A 22470-nucleotide genomic window follows, 5' to 3' on the forward strand; every position below is an offset into this window, starting at 1 on the left:
TCATTGGCGAAACTGATGCTCTGGTTAACAGGAAGTGTGAAGCTATTCTCTAGGAAGGAGAAAGACCTGGTGGTGCCATCTTTTACTCAAAATCTAGGATGAGGTAAAACAACTTCTAATTCCTACTCTGCTGTGCTGCTGAAGCTAACTGTGTCAGGTCTGAGACAGGTAGGTACAGAGACAGGATGCTAGGACAACCCTTGTAGGTTGGATCTGGGTAGATGACTCCATCGTTGAAATCCGTGATAGTGCCCATGGTAAGACCAGAGGCACAGAGAGACAGCACCTACAGGAATGGCCCCTTACATAGCCGCTGTGCTTGAGGTCTCAAACATGCTGTGGATCCTGTTTTCTCTATTGGACTCAGGGTTGAGAAGGTCTTGGTTGGCAAAACATGGCATGCTCCTCAGGGGCCACACAAAGCCTATAACAAAAGGTGTGTCAGATTTTCTCTATGTTGTCCCAGTTGGTGATGATGTTATGCCAAGTGGTCTCACTTCAGGGTCAGGATGGCATGGTTAGGCCTCGTAGGCCATCCCCACCCAATCTCCAGTGACAGTGACCTCTGATGATGGAGCTTGTGCTGGTTAATGAACAACTTGAACTGGAACACCCAGCTGAATTGAGTTAGCGTGGTTCTGGGAATGGTATAAAAGGAAAACAGAAGTGAGGATTTTATATCCACTTGCCTCGGAAAAGCTTTAGCTCTTCTCTTCCTCTGAGCCCCAGTCTTCCTGAGGAGGGCTGCTGTTTTCCTGGAGGGGCTCTGGTTCTCACACTGGCTGATACAGATTTGGCTGGGAGCTCTGACCTCGCCTTCTCTTGGGCGTCCACTCCTTGTTCTCAGCCCAGATTCTTCGGTTTCCAGCACGGACCTTGCAGCCTGGCGGCATAGACCCTCCGGTTCTGGGACTTTCTGGCACTGACCTCTTGATCTTTCATCCTGGATTCTTTGGCCTCCGGCTAGAGACCTGCACTCCATGCTGCCATGGGCTCTGGTCCTCAGCTGGGATCACGTGTTTTCCAGTGTGTGAACAGATCTTTTTCACTCCCAGTTGTCAGTGATGAACTCATCTGTTTTTACAGACAAAGAACCAAGTGGTACAGATTAGGATGTGAGGCACAGCCGGACATTGTGAACAAGTTCACTCTTACTACTAACTCCATTAGTGTTAATTCATTAATGTTATCACTTATGTTTTTTTAAGATCACACATTAGAGATTTTTCTGTCACTTTAGTTTTCTTTATTTTCTGCTTTTAAATTAATTAGGAATTCTTGGGCTTTAATCAATTAGAAAGAAACATAATTTCCCAAATTGACTTTCTGTCCTAATTACATCTTCAACTGCCATTCGTTACTGTTTTGTATCCTATTCAATATTGTCTTAAGTGTTTTTTCTGAATTTTCTCTTCCTTTTTCTTAAACATGGCGAAAACCTGTTTACACGATGTTGACCTATTGTCATTCACTGTTCTGCAAAATTGTTTAATGAGTTTGAAGACTCTTGATCATTTGCAATCAAACTACTTTTAGCCTTGTTTTTTGAATGCATATATTAGGCTGTGCCCACAGACTACCACCGGTGACTTCTCAAATATCATAAAACTTCTAGTTTTTCACAGAAATTCACCTTTCATTATCATTTGGAGTTTAAATCCAGCTCAAATATCACCTTTTCTCTAAAATTGCACCCTAAATTTGAGAAGATAAAAGAACTATCCTGTGATCCAGTGAGATCTTTGAATTCACTCTGGTGAACACCTGACCAGCAGAAGCACACCACCAGATACCTGAATTCTCTCCTCTGGAAAGCATCTGCATTATCTTCTTCACATTTTGCAAAAATATTCTTCATTGTCAGGTAGCTAGATGACAAAGAGTATGAAAGGACTTTTTTCTAAATCGAGGCATTATTTTATTATTTTTTATGTTTCCCCTGATTTTTCTTAAACTCCTTACTCTAACATTACACAATGAATGAAACTTACCAGCTTATTTTGGCTTCCTCTATATTTGCCAGAACCAAGTATAATTCCTTAATGTGAAGTTGATTTACAATCCTACTTGCAGTTAGCTGTACAAGACATTTTTCTGAAATTAGCCTGCTATCAAGAAATTTGTTTCCTTAAAAATTTGGCACCCATTGTGTGTAATGCAATATGAAAAAAAGAACTTCAGACATAGTATTTTCTAATATTCTGATTTATCAGAATTAGCTACAAGAATATGTAGGATCCAAGAATCTCTGTATTATGTCTAATTTTTGTCTCATCTTTATTTATGTTTCAGTCGACTAGTAGTGTTCCAGTAAGATACTGTTTTATATTGTGTGTCAACACTGTTTGCCTTCAGTTATTTGTTTAATTTTCTTTTAATTAATATTACTCTAGGTCAACTAGCATAGTGTAGAATCTTGCTGTACGTTGAGAATTATGCAAGCTGTCTTCTCATGAAACATTTCCTTTAATATAATAATAAAATAATGATGAAAGATATTGTTTTGATTTCAAGGGCATATTTACATGTGCTAATTTGTTTTGAAATCAGTGATTTCAGGAAGTGTTAAAAAAGGATTGTGTAAGAAAAATAGTTTTGCTAATTTGAGTGGGAGCTTAACATCTTACTGTGGGAGTGGTTTGATACATGACTTACAGAGATGATTGGACAGTGACTTTTATGTCTTCTGTTGATTCATTTTTTTCTCAAATTTTTAAAATTAACATCAGAAGTCATTTTATGTCTGCATTTTTCTGATATTCTAGTGCTCATTCGATATACTTGTTATTATTCAATAGTATGTAAAAATGTAATAAGTAATAAGTAAATGTAATAAGTTAAAGGTATATTTAGGATAGTAATATCGAGGCAGGCCAACCTTTTGCTAGAATATGATTTTTGAAGGAAAAAAAACTGCAAACGCATTATACTGTACACTTTACAGTGTATAACTAGACAATGTAAAATTAGAATCATCAGTGTTGGAACCCAATATTTTGAAAATTCTGGCATCAACAATGTTGGACTCCCAAAGAGGTCAATAGTGTTGAAACTCAACACTCAAAATCCTGTGGAAAATCCTGGATTATGAAAAGATATTTATGGTGATGTAAGTGACAGGATAATTACTCAAAACAGGTAACTAATACTAGATCAATTTTTTATTTAGTTAATTTATTTTGAGATAGGGCCTCACTATGTAGCACAAGCTGGCTTCAAACTTACAGCAATCCTTCTGCCTCAGCCTCAAAGTGCTGGGATTACAGACATGTACCACCACATCCAGCTAATTTTTTAATTATTGATATGATGGTATTATAATTTAAATTTTAGAATCTAAAACAAGGAATACTAAACATTTAAACAGAGTAATTATACAAGCCCACAAAATGATCACATTATATAAATAATAAATAATTATGTCTATAACTTCCAACTCCCTTTTGGTAAATCATACTTTTATTCTAGTTTAAAAAATAACAGAAAACTACAAAAAATAAAACAGATTCTGGAAGTAATTTCAAGTTCAAAATAATTAAAATCTAAGACATTATGACCTATAGATACAAGTTTTATTGTTTTGATCCAAAGGTTACCAGGCTCATGAACAGGGATGGAAACTCAGATTTGATTTATTTCGTAATGAGGGAAAACTCAGTATCTAAAGAAAAAATTCTGCCACCTGATCTCTGAGAAGGGGTATTTCTCTCAGCTCTGTAGGAAACTATCCAAAACCTGCAAGGGGTTGGTGGAACTTAGCAGGGGAGATGAGTGCCTTGCAGCCAAGCAGCAGGAAGGACAGGATTGTGTGTGAGCTCAGCTGCGCTGATGGAGGCACCAACCCTAAAACCGAGCACTTGTGCTAGGCAGTCGCTGAGATGAGAGTCAGGAGAGGAACAGCTGAATGTGCTTTGGAGACAACCGTGTGACTTCATTCTTTATAGGGAAACCCCAGTCTATGCATAAATGGCTTTATGGTAATGTTGGGAATGTTTGCAGCATACCGCATAGAGTGAGAAGTATGCTATAATAAAATCTGTCGCAACAAGAATGTGAAGAGTAGAGAATATTTTCAATACTGGTGGCATTAGATAACATCAGTAACTTTTGCTAACCTTTTTTTAATGTAACGGAAAACACAACAGCTGAGACAAATACAATTTTTGTTTTCCTTCTTTGAATGAAACTGGGAGATTTCATGGTGGTTAGGTAAAAGCAAACATTATTTCTAATTTATCAATACCCTTCCTCTGATAAGGGTTCAAGTAATGTAGGCTAGGAAAAATATATTTACTGTCATGGATAAACCAGCAATGGTAGGAAACAGTACAAAAAGCCAATATCATATTACTTGAAGAATGTGTCCTTCCAAAATGATAGTATTAATTCCAGCTATACTTGTTTGATTTATCAAAAAAATATTGCGTCTTCATTGCTATGAGGAGAGGACATTGTACATACAAATTTCCTTATGCAAAACAAGTGAACAAAAATCCAATAAGACTATTTTTATAGGGACAGTTGCAAAGGAGGGCAGTAAATTCCATTTGCCATTTTTAACAGTAAGTGGAACTATTCCAGTCTTCTATATCTTAAATCTTTATTTCAGTTTAGACATATGGCTAGTTTTAAGAAGTTTAAAACAGGAGATGATTATTCATCTGCAGAGAATACAGAGGGCATTTTGCCAAAGGAAACAACAGCCCTACTTATCAGCTTCTAGTTTTCTGGGACACAGGGTATACCGTGCCTCTTTCTCAGTCCACTGATTGTGCCCAAGTCTCTTAGAGACAAATGCATCACTCCAGGGTATAGGCAGCTACAAGGATGGCAGTAAGTCTGAAGTTTCTACGCTTCACAGGGAAGTTGGTCAAACATTGTTTCAGTCAAATAATCTGAAAACCACAAATTGGAGAAACAGAAACAAGTTACAAAATAAATAAATTATCATTATTTTTAAACACAAACCCTTTAATTCAACAATAGTATAAACTACAGCATTCAAAAGATAATGGATAACTGTTTCAAATTTTATGTTGTATTTTAAAAATAATATAGCTTTTGGTTAAATGACTTTGAAGAACATGAAATGGAATTTAAGAAAAGAACATTTAAAGTTCTTCTATAAATCCATACTGGTAAATTAATGTAAAAAGACCTGGTAAATTACTCTATTTTCATTACATGTAGTACTCCCAGAGAAGAATTATGTAATTGTAGTAAAATATGTAGTGTAGGTGCCACAGAACAATAGATAGAGTTTCTGTATACTGGTCAACTTTCTCATTGCTGGAACACAATAACCAATACCCATAATTTAAAGGAGAAGTTTAATTTAGCTCATGGTTGATTTGGACTATAATGGGCTTCAAGGCATGGGCTTCATACTCAGGACAAAGATACTCGGTTCATAACATCTGGGCAGCAGAGAGGAGAAAAAGACCAGCTGGGACACAGCCCAGAGAGTACAACAATACCCAATTCATGCTTTCATAACCTATCCCAAAACATTAAAAGTGACCTCTTACCAATCTCTGGGACAGATCCAAAAGCAGTGCAATTGACACTCTGTGCTAACTGCCACATTGTGCTATACTATTAATCAGTTTTTTAATCTCTGTCATAAAATTTATCTTTTACAAACTATACTTTCTTAATCTATAAAGTAAAATTGCTGGACTAAATAATCCCTGAGTTTCTCTTTATGTCTGGCCCCATATGACTGCTGATGTCACAGTATGTATCCAAATGGGTTGCAGGTAGGCTTGAGACACATTTCTATTGAATGCCTTTCATTAAGTATGGCTAAAAATATAATTCAGCAGTTAATAGTAAAGTCATCCTTGTTCCTAAGAGGTATTTTATTTCCATCTAATAGCATGAGGAGAAGACTATTTTCCATTTTTTTTCTCAAAGGTGTTCTGTAAGCTTCATAATAAATGTTAATTTGTCACACACCATATTCTGTATATCAGTTGGGAGAAAGCTTACGTAAAATTTATTATTTAGTTGATTAACTTTGAATGAGCAAGACTATTGGAAAAGTGTTTCCACATGAACTATGAAAACTAGATTTAGTGCAAATTATGACCCAGCGAGTAATTATTATAACCTAAGAAAAATAAATGTTAAAGTTTAAATGTTACTGATATCACAGATATCAATAAAATGCAAAAGTGTTTTATAAGTATTTTTACTTTAAATCAAATGATAGTTTGCAAGCAATATTTTAAGCCATGAACTGATGTTTTAGAAGCTTTAAAAACATCTTATGTATGTAACAGATATGTTTAGACAAAATACACTATTGTTAAAAATGCACTGGTCTGTTTTCTTTATCCACTGATTCTTTTTCATATTTGTAAGTAATTATGTACCTAACACTTGACCAAAACACTTAATCAAATATTGCATTAAAATTTTAATAAGAAAGAATAATGACAAGTTGTTCAGTAGTATTGAAGATAGCATTTAATAAAAAATGATAATTGAGCATGAAAATTGAATTAAATTTTTAAAATTCACATAAAAATAGTATTGAATGCAGTGGAAGATGGTTACCATAACCATTAAAGCATGAAAAAGAATAGAATATGCAGAAAGTGGAAGTCTATTGTCAAATTCCATTGTGACACAAAATACTTGTTTTTGCATGAAATGTCAGAAAATTATTTTGGAAATATTGGAATAAAAATATAAAGGATTAAATATCATTCCAAAGTACAGAATATATCCTGTAGCAATAGAAACTAATCATACACTTTTAAGTATGAAAAATAGTAGGATCAAAGCTCAATTTTAATTTAATTCTATATAAACTATGAATATATATTAAAGAGCAATTTACAGCTATCATGGAAAATGATGATATATTCAAATGGATAATACATGTATTATAGAGAAGAAGGAAAATAAATTAACAGTTATAAGGCATGTAAAAGAATTTACTATATGTAAAGGACACAGGCAAGTTAAAAAATTAAAATGGCACACACATTCAAGGATCTTTTAAAGATCTTAGTAAGAGCAGACATGAAAATGTTGTACATAAAAATACATTTGCTTATATTATCTTGGTATTTGCTGTGTGATTAGCAAATTTCTGAAATTATGCCATATATAATATTACACACAAATCCTAAGTAATCTAGAATTTTATAATATTGTTAAGGATACAAAGAAAATATAATTAAATTATTATATTGTATAGTCAATTTCATAATTGTAGGTCCTACCTACTAACTATTTTAATCTGAAAATAAGTTTATCAAATAACATTTGGTAATCTAAGTAAGTACTATGACAGGGACAAATTTATGTTTGAAGTTATAAAACAGTGCCCAATATTTTAGATTAGGTATACTACAATAAAGAGCTCTTATCTTTATAGCTTTAGACTTTGTTGACATCTCTGAGATCTAGCGTCTATGTTAGCCATTTTTGCACAATTAGTAGTCAATTTAATGTCTTAGTTCTTTTCTTATTGCTGAGACAAAATACATGACAAAGAAAGGAAAGTCTGTAGCTTGGATGTGATAAAAGGGAAAGGCAAGCTCACTGCCTGCTGATTCTCCTGCTCCTCCTCTCACTGCCTTCTGCCTTCCCTGCCGCTGACTGTTTCTCTTCTGCCGTGGCCTTTGCTGTGTCACTGCATCTTGGAGCCAGCCAACTACGCACTGAAAGCTACATAAATTGGGAGCTAAAATAGACCTTTCCTCTTTCAGATTTGGGTGTTGGAATTCTGTCCAAGCAATGAGAAAAGTAAAGAGGACACAACGATTTCTCTGTTTATTAGAACCTAGGACACAGGAATTAAATCTTACTATGAAAAGTATGGGAGTGGGATAAACTGGCATTCACAGATTCTACCTTGATGGTGGACTGTGCTTATAACAAAAGTTATGAAGTGAAGAAGCAGGGACCTCCCAATCTGCCAACAAAGGAGGCATAGATACAATGTAGCTAAGAGCATTTGTAAAGAATGGTATCTAATATAGTTTACTAAATCCAAATATTATTTATGGAATAAATGATGCTCAAATGGAGGTATAAAGGGTAAGAATAAAAATTATAGAGATTACAAATTGAGAAGGATGAGACAAACTGAGCATTAGAATGTTAATGTTTGGGAAAGTTAAACTTAATTGTCAACTTGATGGATTCAGAGACTCCTGAAGAGGTGATTGAGTCATGAGGCATTATACTCACTAGTAGATTAATTCACTGATATTCATTGCTGAGTGCTGTTAGAAGGCAGAGCCCAGTTGGTGTAGATACCTGAGGCTGTGCTCCTAGAAGGCAAATCTCTTGTTGGTGTTTTCTCCTGTGTTCTGCTTCCTGGCCATCACCAGGTGATCAGCCCTGATATTCCAGCATGATGTTCTTACCTCAAAGCTGGCCAACCACAGACTGAAGCCAGTGAGCTGATGAGACACATCAAATCTCTTCTCACTTAAATTGTGTAAGTCAGGTAATTCATCCCAGCAAAAATTATGGCCAATGTAAAAATGAAACATATATGCAAAGAAAGTTCTGTGTTTTGTGATCACATGAGTGCACCAGAGTGAGTTAGATGTTGGCAAAAGAAATTTTATACCTTTCAAGGACCTTATGAAAAAGATTAAACAGATTAGATAATTTTATGAAATCAATTTATAGCTAATAAAATATTTAAGCTAGCAGGAGATAAATATTATTTTTCACTGGAACTTAGTTATAGTTTTAAGTGGTCCTCCAAATTTGCAAGCACTACAAAACAGATAAACAAAAAACAAATAAAAACAAGCCTAAGAGATTCTATGTACATTTAATTCAACCACCATTACTCAGTAGTAGAATATTGGATAATGATAGTAAATATCAAATCAGGAAATTTATAGTCACAGAACTATTTCAGATTTTAGTTTTTTTTATTTTCACGTATATGTGTCTACGCTTATTTGCACAATATTATTACACATAGATTTCTGTGATCACTAGCATAATGAAGATGCACAATCACATGATTCTTTTATGGCTAACTTCATAGCTGTATCTATGAATTTACATCCAAAACCTCGTCTAACCACTCCTCTGACTTCTGTGTCTAATATTGTTACTTCAAGCATGTTACATGGGATCCTACAATGTATAATATTTTAGGATCTTATTTTTTCACTACATAGGCTTCCTTTTTCTTAAATTCCTGACTATATCAATTGCTTATTATTTTCTTTACTGCTTAGTATTTAATGGTATGACTACAACAACATTGGATCATTTTTCCATTAAAGAACATTTGTATTTCTTCTTTTAACTTAGGTGATGCTATTTTAAACATTTGTATATAGTTTTTTTTTCCATGAATATACCTGGCTTTTCATTTCTTTGAGGTAAATATGAATGTTCATAGCACAGTTATTGCATGTTTAACTTTAAAAATAAGTACCAGACGTATTTCCAGAATGTGGTATTTCAGAGTGATTTTAATTTACATCTCTTTAATAGATAATATTAAATAAATTTAAGTGTGTTCATTTTCAACTTATATATCATTTTTCATAAAACATTTCTGTACCTTGCGATTTTCTAACTGAACAATTACTTATTTTACTTTACATTTTGATAGTTATATGTTTGACACTGATTTTTGACAGATATATGACTTGAACGTATTTTCTACAGGTTAGTTTATCATCTTTTCATCCTTTACATATAAACTTTCATTGAAAAAAGTTTTCAGTTTTGGTGAGGTTCATTCTAACAATTTCTTGTCTTTTATTGGTAATGTTTGAACATGAGGTTTAAAAAGTCTTAACCTTGCTCTAGTTTCCAAATATTATCTTTTATTTTTGTTTTTAAAGTCATAATTTATGCTTTACATTTACATCTTTGATACATACTGAGTTTATATTTTCTTACATATGAGCTTTAGACCATGGTTTCTTTTTTATCATATATACTTTTCAGTGGTATTATTTGTTTAAATGACCATTCTTTTTTGCTGAAAGTACTTCTTCAACCTATCAAAATATTGAATGTGTTTAATTTCTAAGTTTTCTATTCATTTACATTGTTCTAGATATCTTTATCTCTGGTAATGTCTTGACTTCTGTAGTTATAAAAAATGTTCGTTATTCTTTTTCAAAACTAGTTTAGCCATTTCACCTCTTTTGCCTTTCCTTACAGATTTTAGCATAAAGTTATTCATCTCTATTGAAAACTTTTCTGAGATTTTTTTATAGCAATTGCATATAACCTAACATAAACTTGTGGAGAACTATTATCCTTAGTTTATGTAGTTTTCCAATGTATAAATATTATATATTTTTAATTTTCTTTTTTGCCTTTCATTGATATTTGATCATTTCTAGTATACAGATCCTATATTTTGATAAAATTATAATATAAAACATTAAATAAAATAAAATTGATGATGATTTTGGTTTACATTTTTATAGATTTGATTTTTTTTGTCTTTTTCATTTGTACTCAGTATAGGAAAAATGGAAAAAAGATGGGGAATAAGCAATACTTGAGGTCGGATGATCAGTAACAGGGTGTTTAAACATTTTAGGTGGCAAATTATGGCTTGGGTTAGAGTAGAAGTAGATATACATTTATTGGTGTCAGCAAGTTGAAATATACATTATTAACTCTGTAGATAATATGCATGAATATGTGATATATATGAAGTATCTACATAATAAAAATTATAGTTTGAAATTTCAGGAAAGAAAATAGAAGAGAATATATCATTTTGGATATCACTGTCACTTAAAGAGTAATTTAAATTCTGATTGTGTAATTTTTTCTCAGGAAAGAATGTATGGAATGACAAGATCCCCCTTTAAAAAAAAGATTATGAGACTGCTTTAAAAAGCACGCTGTGAAATAAAAGCTTGATTTTGGATAATAAACAGAAGTGGTCTAAGGGAACGAAGAAGGGAGAATGATGTCACAAACGCTAAGGAAAATATTTTAATAAAAAATAATGAGCAAAGTCTTTATAAGAACTCAATGATGTAAGCCACAGATTTAAGATTTTTAAGATAGTACTCTTAAGTTTCCGGAGTTCAGAAAGGAAGGCTACAGGCTTAACTCTGCCACAAATTAGCTGTATTATCTTGGGAAAATTGCTTATCCTTTCTGTCTCCCCTTCTCCATTTGCAAAATAGGGTAATGATTGCATATATTATGGATTCTTATGATGACCAAAATTGGCACAGGTAAAAGACTGAAATTAATACTATTCATATAGTGAATAGATGGAGAGATTGTTCATTTGTATTAGGAACTATTCAGCTGATAAACAGAGAATAAAAATTAGAAAGACACTTTATTAACCTGTTAGGAACAGGACAGGGACTATGATCTCAATATGTAGAAAAATAACAAGACTTTTTTCTAATAAAACAGATAATGGATATATCTTTATCCATAATAAGTTTAGTCCTTCTTTTATTCTTCCATCAGTCAATAATAAATATGAAAATATCAAATATCCAGATTGATCTCAGGTTTTAAGCCAATTTAGGTCAGCATTTTCTTAATTTATCCTTAATCTAATTATGAAAGACTATCTCAAACTCAATAGCACTTGCACTTAACTCCCCAATTCTGAAAAATTCCCACATTTTCTTGAATTAAATATCTCTTTCTGTAATAAATGAAGCAAAATTATACTCAATAACAGTGGTGATTCTGAGGAATTTACCCCTATGATCATCATGCTTATTATAATTCCTTCCACCATCATTATTAAATAATAAGTACACTTTACCTAGTAATTCTTTGCATGAAAAAGTACTCAAAGAACTTGGAGAATAAACAAATAAAGCAATTTTCATTGTGTTTGAAGAAGTCAGTATTTAAAGGGTAGGCCAAGTACATTGAGCTGAATCATGACAAAAGTGTAAAAAGAGTAAAAAGCTAAGGAATGCCAACTGCCAACTATAAATCTTCTATCCATGTTTATACTCTATTACCCAGCTTATCTCCAAACCTACTTTATGCGTGATGATTTGTATAATATAAAGAAAAAAATTCAGTATGCCATACTGAGCTATGTTATATAAACAAATTAGCAAGCAAAAAGTTCTTTTGAGATACTTGACATTTTTGAAATGGTAGCTTTCTTCCATTGATACAAGGCAAATGTATAATATGATTCCTTTGGGCATTATAGTATTTTGAGCTCTGATCCCTTTCATAATGCATGCCATCAAGTTAACTTTTATTATATAGTCAGAAAATCAGACATTGATATGTATATAAACTACAGGTATGCTGAAGGCAACTTTATTTGAGGAAAATACATCAGCATATTTCATGAATTTTGGTTTAAGATCATGATTTTGGTTTGAAATTTGAAATGTTGCAAATAAGAATTCATTTCATGTAACAGTTAAAAACATAGAAGATAACATTTTGCCCTTGTATTCTCTTTTTTCCCCTTCCCTCCTTTCTCCTCTCTCCTCCCTTGTTCCACTTCTCATTTGAAGATTTTCTTCCCATTTCTAAATGTTTGTTATACATTTTGGTCTTCATTTACATTTTTGGTTTCTCACACCAAGGACACAAGGTGGTATTTAATTATGTGCATCTGATTTATTTCATTTTAAGAGCATGGTCTCAAAATGCATACATTTACACTCAAGTTTATCATTCTTGTGATAGAGTAGTAATCCATTGCACATTTTATAAAACCACACACTTTATCTATTCATTAGTTAGTAGTTATTTAGACTGTTTCCAAAATGCAGCTATTACAAACTCTGCTCCTATAAACATGGGTCTGTATATGTTGCTGTTGTTTAATACTTTCAATTCTTCTGATAACATACCTAATAAGGGAATAGATGAGTCAAATGGAACCTCCAATCCTAGTTTTCTGAGGGATCTCCACACTGATTTCCACAGTAGTTGTATCAGAATACACTCCTACCAACAGTGGAGAAGGATTCCTTGTGTTATTTTATTTTATTTTATTTTATGGAAAAAGGTAAAACAGAAAAGTTCAATACAAAATAATAGAATAACAATAGTTAATACATTACAAGTAATTTCTCAGGGTACAATATATGGGCATAAAAAGTTCTCCAATTGACTTTGGCATAAACCTTCCTTTACAATGAATTAAGAGGCACTAATAAAATAGCTCACTTAATTTTTTCCACTTTACCATGTTGTCCTGTCACACGTTCTAGTTCTTTTTTCCTTATGAACAATTTCTTCCTATTTCACAGTATCTATTGTATATTTTGTATCTTATTGACTCTTTTTTTTTCTTATACGTTGCAGACAATATGGTGTTTATACATGAGTTTGATTTATTTCACTTATGAATGTGGCCTCAGTTTGCATCCATTTACCTATAAAAGCCTTCAGTTTATCCTTTATTGCTGAAAATACTCCACTGTATAAAGTGACATCTTTTTTTATCCATTCCATGGTTTGTGGGCACTTGCATTGTTTCCAACATTTACAAATTGTGCTGCTATAAATATGAGTGCACAAATATCTCTGAGATATGATGATTTCAGTTCTTCTCAGAAAATATACAGAAGGGGAATAGATGGGTGGAATGGGATCTCTAAGCCTAGTTCTTTGAGGAATCTCCACACGGATTTCCACAGTGGTTACATCAGTGTACACACTCATCAACAGCGGAGGAGGGCTCCTTTTTCCCCATAGCCAATCCACCATTTAACCTCTCATGTGATTCCCTGGAGCATCTCATATGTAACAGAAAACCTACTACCCTGACAATCCTTAGAGAAGAAGTTGATAACATGTGCAACAATCTCGGTAGTCAAGGTCATCCAAGCATCAGTTCAGTGACTAATAAATGTCTTGAACCTAATGGCTACTAATTTGAGCATCCCTTGTAATTCTAGAGGCCAAAGATATGGTAACTTGTATTAATCTCATGATGTCTTGATAAATTTAGCTTTAAAATATTTACCAAAAGTTTTGGGCTTCTTAGAAGTCTCTCTCTCTCTCTCTCTCTCTCTCTCTCTCTCTCAATATCATTTCATATATATTCATTATATGAGACTTTTGGTATGGAAAGCAGTAGAAGAAATTAAGCACGTACTTGTAACCTAAGCAAATCTTTTCTTAAAACATTGACCATTAAAAAGTTTAATGAGAGAGGTTGCAAAAACTAATATTTTCTATACTTTTATTGTTTTACTATGACTAATATAGCAGCATCACTCGAATTTAGGTGTATATTTCACACTTTTCAATTAAAAATAACATTTTAAAAGCCTTTTATTTGAGCAAAGGCAACACAATAAAGTATTTTTATTCTTTAGCTTGAAGGCAAGTTATTCTGTTTGCTTAAATTGTTCAATCACTCTTTAGAACCATCCGGCATTCTGCCTGTTTCTTCTACCTAAAACAAGCAGTCAATTTTAATTAACTTGGTGCACAGAAGTCTATGGCATTTGTGGAAACTGGGCACACAGCCAGTCCTCAAAACGCCACTGATCAATTTGCCTAGAAAGAAGTAAAGAAATAGAAGACATTGCTTTGGAAGAGCTTCTGAATGTTATTCTAAAACTGAACAGCTGGAAATCCAAAATTAAAATTCAAAACCAATTTTAGCTCAGGTAAAATGTGATACTTGCTTAAGAATTATAAACTTAGGAGCTACTTGAAAAATTTGGCTATGAAGAGATTTTGAGTGAATAAAATTCCAATTTTATATTATTTTGAATATCTACACAAACTGCATCCTTTGAATTTTAGTGTGCTTGTCTGGTTTAGGTATGAAGTTAATTGTACCGTCTAAAATGAATTTAAAAGTATTTCCCTCTTTAATTCTTTGGAATAGTGTGAGGAAAATAGTATTTGATCTTCTCTAAATAATAGGTAGAAATCTGCTATTGAGTTATACAATACAGTTATACGTCTCATATGTTTTAATAGGTTGTATTTTCATTTTATCTGTAGTTATTTTCGTTTTTCTTCTTATTTCTTTTTTGAGACATGAATTGGTGGTGTTTTGATGGAATAATTTTGATTATTCCTTATTCATTATTGGATGAATCAGCTTACATAGTATATATAAGCTTATATCTTATTTAAAATGGTTGTACTACTAATTTCTATTATTTCATTGAAAAGAAATGTCCGTGCCTATATTGTCTGATCAGTTTTTCACGATTATGTCATGTAATATGAGCAACTACTTTGAAGATAACTATATGCAGTATATTAATCATTGTTAATCTACTCTGCTATGTATCAAACTGCTATGTAACAAGCACTATACTAAGTCTGAAAATAATAAAGATGAGTAACCCAAGGACCTTATCTTCAAAAGTTTGATTGATTGAAGAAGACTGGAAAGAACAGAATTATAATTCTGTGTCTACAATCACCAGATTACAGCACTCCAACTAGAGCCATAATTATAAAGCAAAATATCTCTATTTTTTAATCTAACAATTATAGAAAGGTTATTCTTTATGAAGGTATTTAGGGGTTCACTTATGTGTATTTTTAATTATTTAAACAAAATTAAAATGGTCATTTTAACCCTACTGTTTATTTTGTGTCTTTACATATGTTGTGCAGATGCCTGCATAAGCTGAACTGAATGCACACAGGAGTCTGTGTAGCAGTGCTCTGTTATTGGAATAATGACTTGAATCTGGTGGAAACACTTATCAATGAGTCTATGCTGCTTGCTGATCTGACATTTAAGATAAGAAAGAATATATAACAGTGGTAAGAAACTAAGAATTGAAGTACATAAGAGGCATGTTTTGCTTCTTAAACATAAATATAAAATTTCATAACTAGATTTTCTTCAGTTTCTTCGGTTTCATGTTGTTCATCTGTAAAGTAAGTATGCCTACCTTACAGTGTTGGTACACAGACTAATATATATATATATATATATATATATATATATATATATATATATATATATAGTCTTGTTTTCATTTTTATCGGTACCAAGGATCGAACTCACGACTACCTGCTTGCAAGGCAGGCGCTTATGCTGCTGAGCTAAATCCCCAGCCCCGACTAATGATATATATTTTTACTGCAAATGCTTAATTACAATTTTTTTAAAACTCTAATTACTGCTATTTGGGTTTTTTTGGGTCAATTAAATATATAGTCTCAGTAAATAAGCTTCATAAATCTAAATAATTATAAACTTACTGATCCATTTTCCTTATATGTCGGACCTAAAAAGCAGGGACAGAAATCTTCTAATTTATAACTCTGTTCTTCATTGCTATTGTCATAATTTTAAAAATGTAAGAGGAGAAAGACAGAAGTTGATTATATTGATTTTGGTCAGTACATAATGTGAAACAACTTTTTTCACTGAATTAGCCTAGAAAAAGGGAAAAATAAATGTGTCTTCAATCAGGATTGTTTGGCCCTGGTGTCTTTTTTTTTTTCTTCAAAAATATGATTTAGCTGGATATATCATGTCCATCTAATGAAGGCCAGTGATATGTCCAGAGTGTCCCACTATGTTTCCACTGCACTACTAGGAGACCTTCTCTTTTTTGCCTTCATGTAATAATTTCCCTTAATCTAAAAAGTTTATTGCAAAAATAACAGTTTCTAGAATAGCAACCTGAATCAATTTCATCTTCAGTTTTCAACTATTACAGTATGAAACAGCAGAGACCATGTGCCACCTACACAATGTAGTATGTGTTGTGACCTGAGTCTAGATGTCTCCTAATCCATTCAGAGGTGGAGCTTTTCCAGAAATGACTGAATCTAGAGTGTACGATTGATTCACTGTGTAACGTTAGGATTAATGGTGCTAGGATTAAGGATGGGTGATTACTAGATCAGTACTCTGATTGGTTTGGTACCACCCTATTCTTGGTACTCTGGGTACAATATAACGGACAGAAAGAAGCTTGTCCTCTCTTGTTTGCTTTCATACTGTTTGCCTCTCACAAACTTTTCTCCACCAAGTCACCTTGTCTTGAAGCCAACTAATTAGGGATTGAAACTTCTACAAATTGTGAACTAAATAAACCTTTCCTCCTTTAACTTCGAATGTCAGTGTTTTTCTCGGCAGCAAGTGAAAATTAACTAAGATAGTATGTTACACTATAAAATAGGAATAATAAACATGAAGAACACAAATCTTTTATAATGAGTAATTAGTTGCTCTGCCCTTTGATACAGAGAGAAAACACTAATTTTAGTACATTGTGCTGTAAGAAATCTTTCTATGTTTGGCTGTTTTTCTGTTGCTAGGACAGAGAGTCTGACCTACATAATTGGAAAGAAAAAATCGTTTACGTGGGCCAAAGCTTCAGAAGCTTCAGTCCATAGTCTTCAGGCTCCAAAGCAGAAATACCATAGCTGAATGGTGTGATGGAGCAATGCTCACTTCATGTCTGAGAAACAGAGCATAATAAAAGACTGCCAGAGAAAGCTGTTCTGTCACACACCTCCTCTACTTACCTTCGCTGTTCATCACATTCAGCTGCAGACAGCAGTTAATTCATCTATTGAAAAATGTCTCCTCCAATATCAAGTCACCTCTCTAGGAGTCTCTGAATCCAGTCAAATTGACAATCAAGACTTACTATGAGTACTTTTCTACATAGTGTAGTGTAGGCACTCTCTTCTGTTTTTCAGCAATTTATTATAGTAGCAATTTGTTATTATATTATCCTTAATGAGATGATGGAGGGAAAATACCTTGCTCACGAGACATGTGGAAACACAAGCAACCATGAAGACTGACCTATTCCTTGAATATAAACTAACCCTTTACTTTAATAACACTTATACTAATGTAATTGTAAATTATTCATAAATAAATGAAATCTACCAGGTACAGTATTTTATGAGGTTTGTAGAAAGCAATAATTATAACACACTTCTCTCTTGCAGTCTTAACTTTATGCAAATGTTTAATCTTTTATTTTGCATCCTGTCCTCCTGTCTCCTTCCTACTGAAAGAAAAGCAAATGACACATTATTTCCTCTATGAAAATTTTGTACAATTTATTTGTTATTTTCATGCCATATCATGATCAAAGAAATTGTCTTATAATTTTGAGGTAATATTTTCCTTATCTTAAGTAATTTTTGGTGTTGATTCACATTTGTTTACACACTTCTCATATCTTTACATAGACACTCCTTTTGTAATAGCATATTGATTTTATTTTTAATAATGATTCAATGGCAAACAAGTAACTTCAGTTGAAATATCTGTTTGTATTCTTGTTTTAAGAAAGCAAACAATTTCAGGGTATAACACATAAAATTTAGAGTGAATAGCACAACCAGTTGCTGGAGGGAGTGGATAGCATTTTTGTTCAAGGACAAATGTCTATAATTATAACTAGAGCATCAATGGCAGAGTCTGTACAATCACTTGTTGGTAAAATTGGGTTGGGGCTGAGAGGAGGCAATGGTTTTGTCTGAGGGTGATATTTTCCCTTATATGACTGGTGGTTCTGAATAACTGGAAGCAGGTGCATAATAAACTCCCTGACCTTCCCTATTATGAACTATTCATACGTTGTCATTAGAAATATGAATGAGCCCTGGAGAAAAAAATGGATCCAACAGTAGGAGACAACTGGGGAAAGAAAGCCTTTGTTATGTTCAAAATCGGACTAACTTACCAATTGGAAGGGAGGAAAACATATCTGCTACTCATCTGTCTGGAAATAATTGGTTTTGTTTTATGATAGGAAAAAGGAATAAAGATGAAAAATAAATTAATTCTTTAAGTGATACAAAAGGTAGAGATATTTTCTCCAATACACTGGAAAGTGTCATGATGTGTATCTAAATCTGAACATTGGCTAATCCAATGACAATGACTTAATATGTTCAGTGCTATGTGGAAAATATAGTTTGATAAATCTAAATTCATTTAGATATGTGCTATTGGAGAAATTATTTGAAAGTAAAGGTAAAATACATTTCATACCTAACTTCTAAACCTTCAACTAGTGTATGTGTTGGAGAAAAGGCAACTAAATTTATTTGAAAATCATGTATACTATGCATATTTACTTCCTTCACATAAATGCGAATTAAAATCTTCTGCTTAAAAACTTATGTAACAGGAAATCACCTCGAGAACTTGGAATCTTTGCAGAGGTGTCTAGTTACTCCACAAAATGTCTTTACACAGCAAATACAAAAAATGTAGAATACAATTCCTTTATAATATAATCTGGCTCTGGGATATTTTTCATTCAGAGATTGTGCCACATTCCAACAAAAAAAAGAGAGTGCAAAAAGTATATTAGAAAAAACCTTTCACTGGTCACTGAAAACTCAGAAACACTGTAATATTTGATCTGTGTGTGGTGTGAGACTAAGTACATGATAAACTGCATTCTGAACTTCAATGTGACAAAACTTCAATGTGAACCAGGTACAAAGGATATTTTCGTTGGCTTCTAGAAATGAATGTCCTCTCTTTTCTACTGTCTTCTGTCAAAGAAGATTAAATTCTAATGATTCACACCATGCAGGTACCTTTGTGTCAGAAATACAAATCCATAATTTTTAAATTCTTCTTGAATAACAACATTTTTCATAAATAGACTAAAACATTATTTACAAATTTAGGACCCAAGAATATGGACAGACATCAAGAATATTTTATATGTGTAAAATTTAGTAAGTTTGGAGTTTGGATATGAAAAACGTATTTGAATTAGTACTTTTCAAGTAAAATAGAAATTCAATTGCCATGTTTCAGTGGGATATGACTTATATCCAAAGAAAATGTAGAAAGAAAAACAATTCTGATGTTTTTATGTTTTGAGAAAATAGCTTAACTATTATGGACCTTTTAAATAACAGCAATATGCAAATTAAAAATACAACTATTTTTATTGCATTCAAAGTTCTATTTCAAAATAGTGTTGCAAAATAATACTACCCCACTGTTTAAAAGAAATGAGAAATGCAATGGCCATAAAGAAGATTGTAAATTTATATAGTGCATTAACACTGAAGGTGTAGCATAATATTTCTTTTTTTGTTTTAAATAGGAAAAGATAACTGAATGAGTTTATTTCTTAAACATTCATTGTCAAATAATACTTGAATTTACACTACTTTCTGTGTGAGATAATAAACCATGTGGCCATCTCCCAAAGAATTTTGATATATTATTCTATATGAATTTCTTACTTTGTTTATTCAATTTTGTTCAATTAACTTAGCAATGAAAAATGTATTTACATTAAATTCTCTAGACAAAGGAAACATTGTAACACATAAATTCTGTCTTCTTTAACCACAACAAAACCAGATCAGAACCACTGACATTGCGTGAGGGGTACTTTCATATTGTTTTTGTTTTATACCTATTATTAGTGAGGATTCTAAAGGAGACAATAGAATCCTGTTTCTTCTTTTGTACCCACTCCACCTCCATCTCTACTACGCTTGGCATAGAAAAGTGATTTGTGTAGTCTAATTAAATGCCTTTAAGAATGTGTGTGTGTGTGTGTGTGTGTGTGTGTGTGTGTGTGTGTGTGTGTGATAATATCAGCTGAGATCTGTCCTGAAAACTTTTGAAGTCCACAAAACCATACCACACTGTCAGGTATAGTACCTTTGTGTATTGCATGTCTCTTGGAATTATTTATCTAGCATCACTGAAATGATACTCACTTCAGATAGTTCTTGTTTTTCAACTGGCCTAAATTGAGCCATTTAGAAAATTGGTAAAGAATCTGATGTATGATCACAAATTATAAATCCAGAAAATTCAATGACTGTCAATTATATGGAGGAGTACAGCTAAGCATATTATATCCTAACAGCACAAAATCCTAATGGAATATAAATGATGAAACATGTCAGAGAATAAAAATATATTGTACCTTAACTTTAATGAAATAAAATGACACAAACGTTTCATTGGCAATCATGCAAGAAATATATTCACAAAAATTACCCTTTGAGTTGAAATGAAAATGTATTATTTTTCCTCTTTAGGCAGAAAACAGAGAGGAAATTCATGATCAACAGACCTGAGAAGGAAATGTCAAAAGACATTTTTCGGGGTATTATGGCTTGTATCTAGGTGCCCTCCCAAAGCCTCAGCAGTCAGGGTTGTGGTCTTTTGGAGGTGGTTAGATCTAGGGTTTGTGGTGTTGCATTCAAGGTTGTGAGTGTGAGTTCTACTTGCCTTAATGTTGGGCAATCTGAATGGATACAAGAAACAGAACGTGATTTGCTGTCACTTGTCACTTTCTGTTATTTCACTATTCTTCTGCTTTGCTGCCTTCTACCTGTCATGAGCTGTTTCTCCTCTGCAGTGCTCCTATACCAGCCATCCTGCCTTACAGCCAAAGGAACTGAAACCTCTACAAATTGCAAGCCGAATAATCCATTTCCTCTTTCAACTCTGGATGTCAGGTATTTTGTCTCATCAATAAGAAAAGAAAGGCAAAGAAGAAGGAAAACGAGGTTGGCAAGAAACAGAATCTATACTTAAAAATGTCTCAGAGGAAGAATAAGTAAAAATAAAATATTTTATCTTATGCTGACTGAAAACCAGCAGTATTTAAAACTGAGTAATTGCAACAATATAATGGTAAATATTGCATGCAATAAATAAAATTCATGAAAGCAATATCAGGGTGAAATAGAAAATATAGTTACAATATCACTACGTATCAAGCAATGTTATTTAAAGTTGAGGTTAGAGTACAACATGTGTATTGCAAATGCTATTCCAACCACTAGAATATATAATGAAATACAAAAGCATTACTGTTACCATAAAAATATGATAATAGAATAAATTCAGATAAAATGCTGAAATCAAACTCAGATAAGGCAGAGGAGAAATAAAAGATACAGTGAGGACATATAATTGATATAGAATAGTTTAAGCCACGATGGATAATAATACTGGACTATAAATAATCACCTTAAATGTGAATAATAAATATACCAATTAAAAAGTAGATTCAAAATCTCAAAATATGCATATTATCTCTAATAAATGCACTTTAAATAATTAAGTTTAAGTAAATAAGTGGGCAAGTACATGCCATGTTAACATAATTTCTAAAACAGCTAATGTATCTATATCAATTTCAGACAAAGTTGATTTAAAAAATTGATTTCAAAACAAAGATGATTATACTGAAAATGAAAGTAATTTATAATAACACTCAATTTTCCAGGAAGACATAACAATCCTTTAATAGTTAATTGACTCTGTCAATTTGAGTAACACCCATCTAACCTGCCTCAGCAGCTCTGTGTGTGGAGGGCCCGCTGAGGCGAGTTACTGCCATGAAAGGGAGGCGGAGAAAGAAGACTTCCGCCTTCTTCACGGGCTCCAGTCTTCCCCTTCCCCTTCCCCTTCTATGTCAGCTCCTAGTTTCCAGGGCCAGCTCTTCAGTCTTCCGTACAGACCCTTTCCTGGCTTTCTCAAAAGGACTCACAGGGAGTGTCAAAGTATTATTGACATTGACAAACCTGGAGGGA

Source organism: Cavia porcellus, unplaced genomic scaffold (genome assembly GCF_034190915.1).
Source record: "Cavia porcellus strain 051 isolate PalLab524CR breed Dunkin Hartley unplaced genomic scaffold, mCavPor4.1 scaffold_8, whole genome shotgun sequence".
Lineage (NCBI taxonomy): Eukaryota > Metazoa > Chordata > Mammalia > Rodentia > Caviidae > Cavia > Cavia porcellus.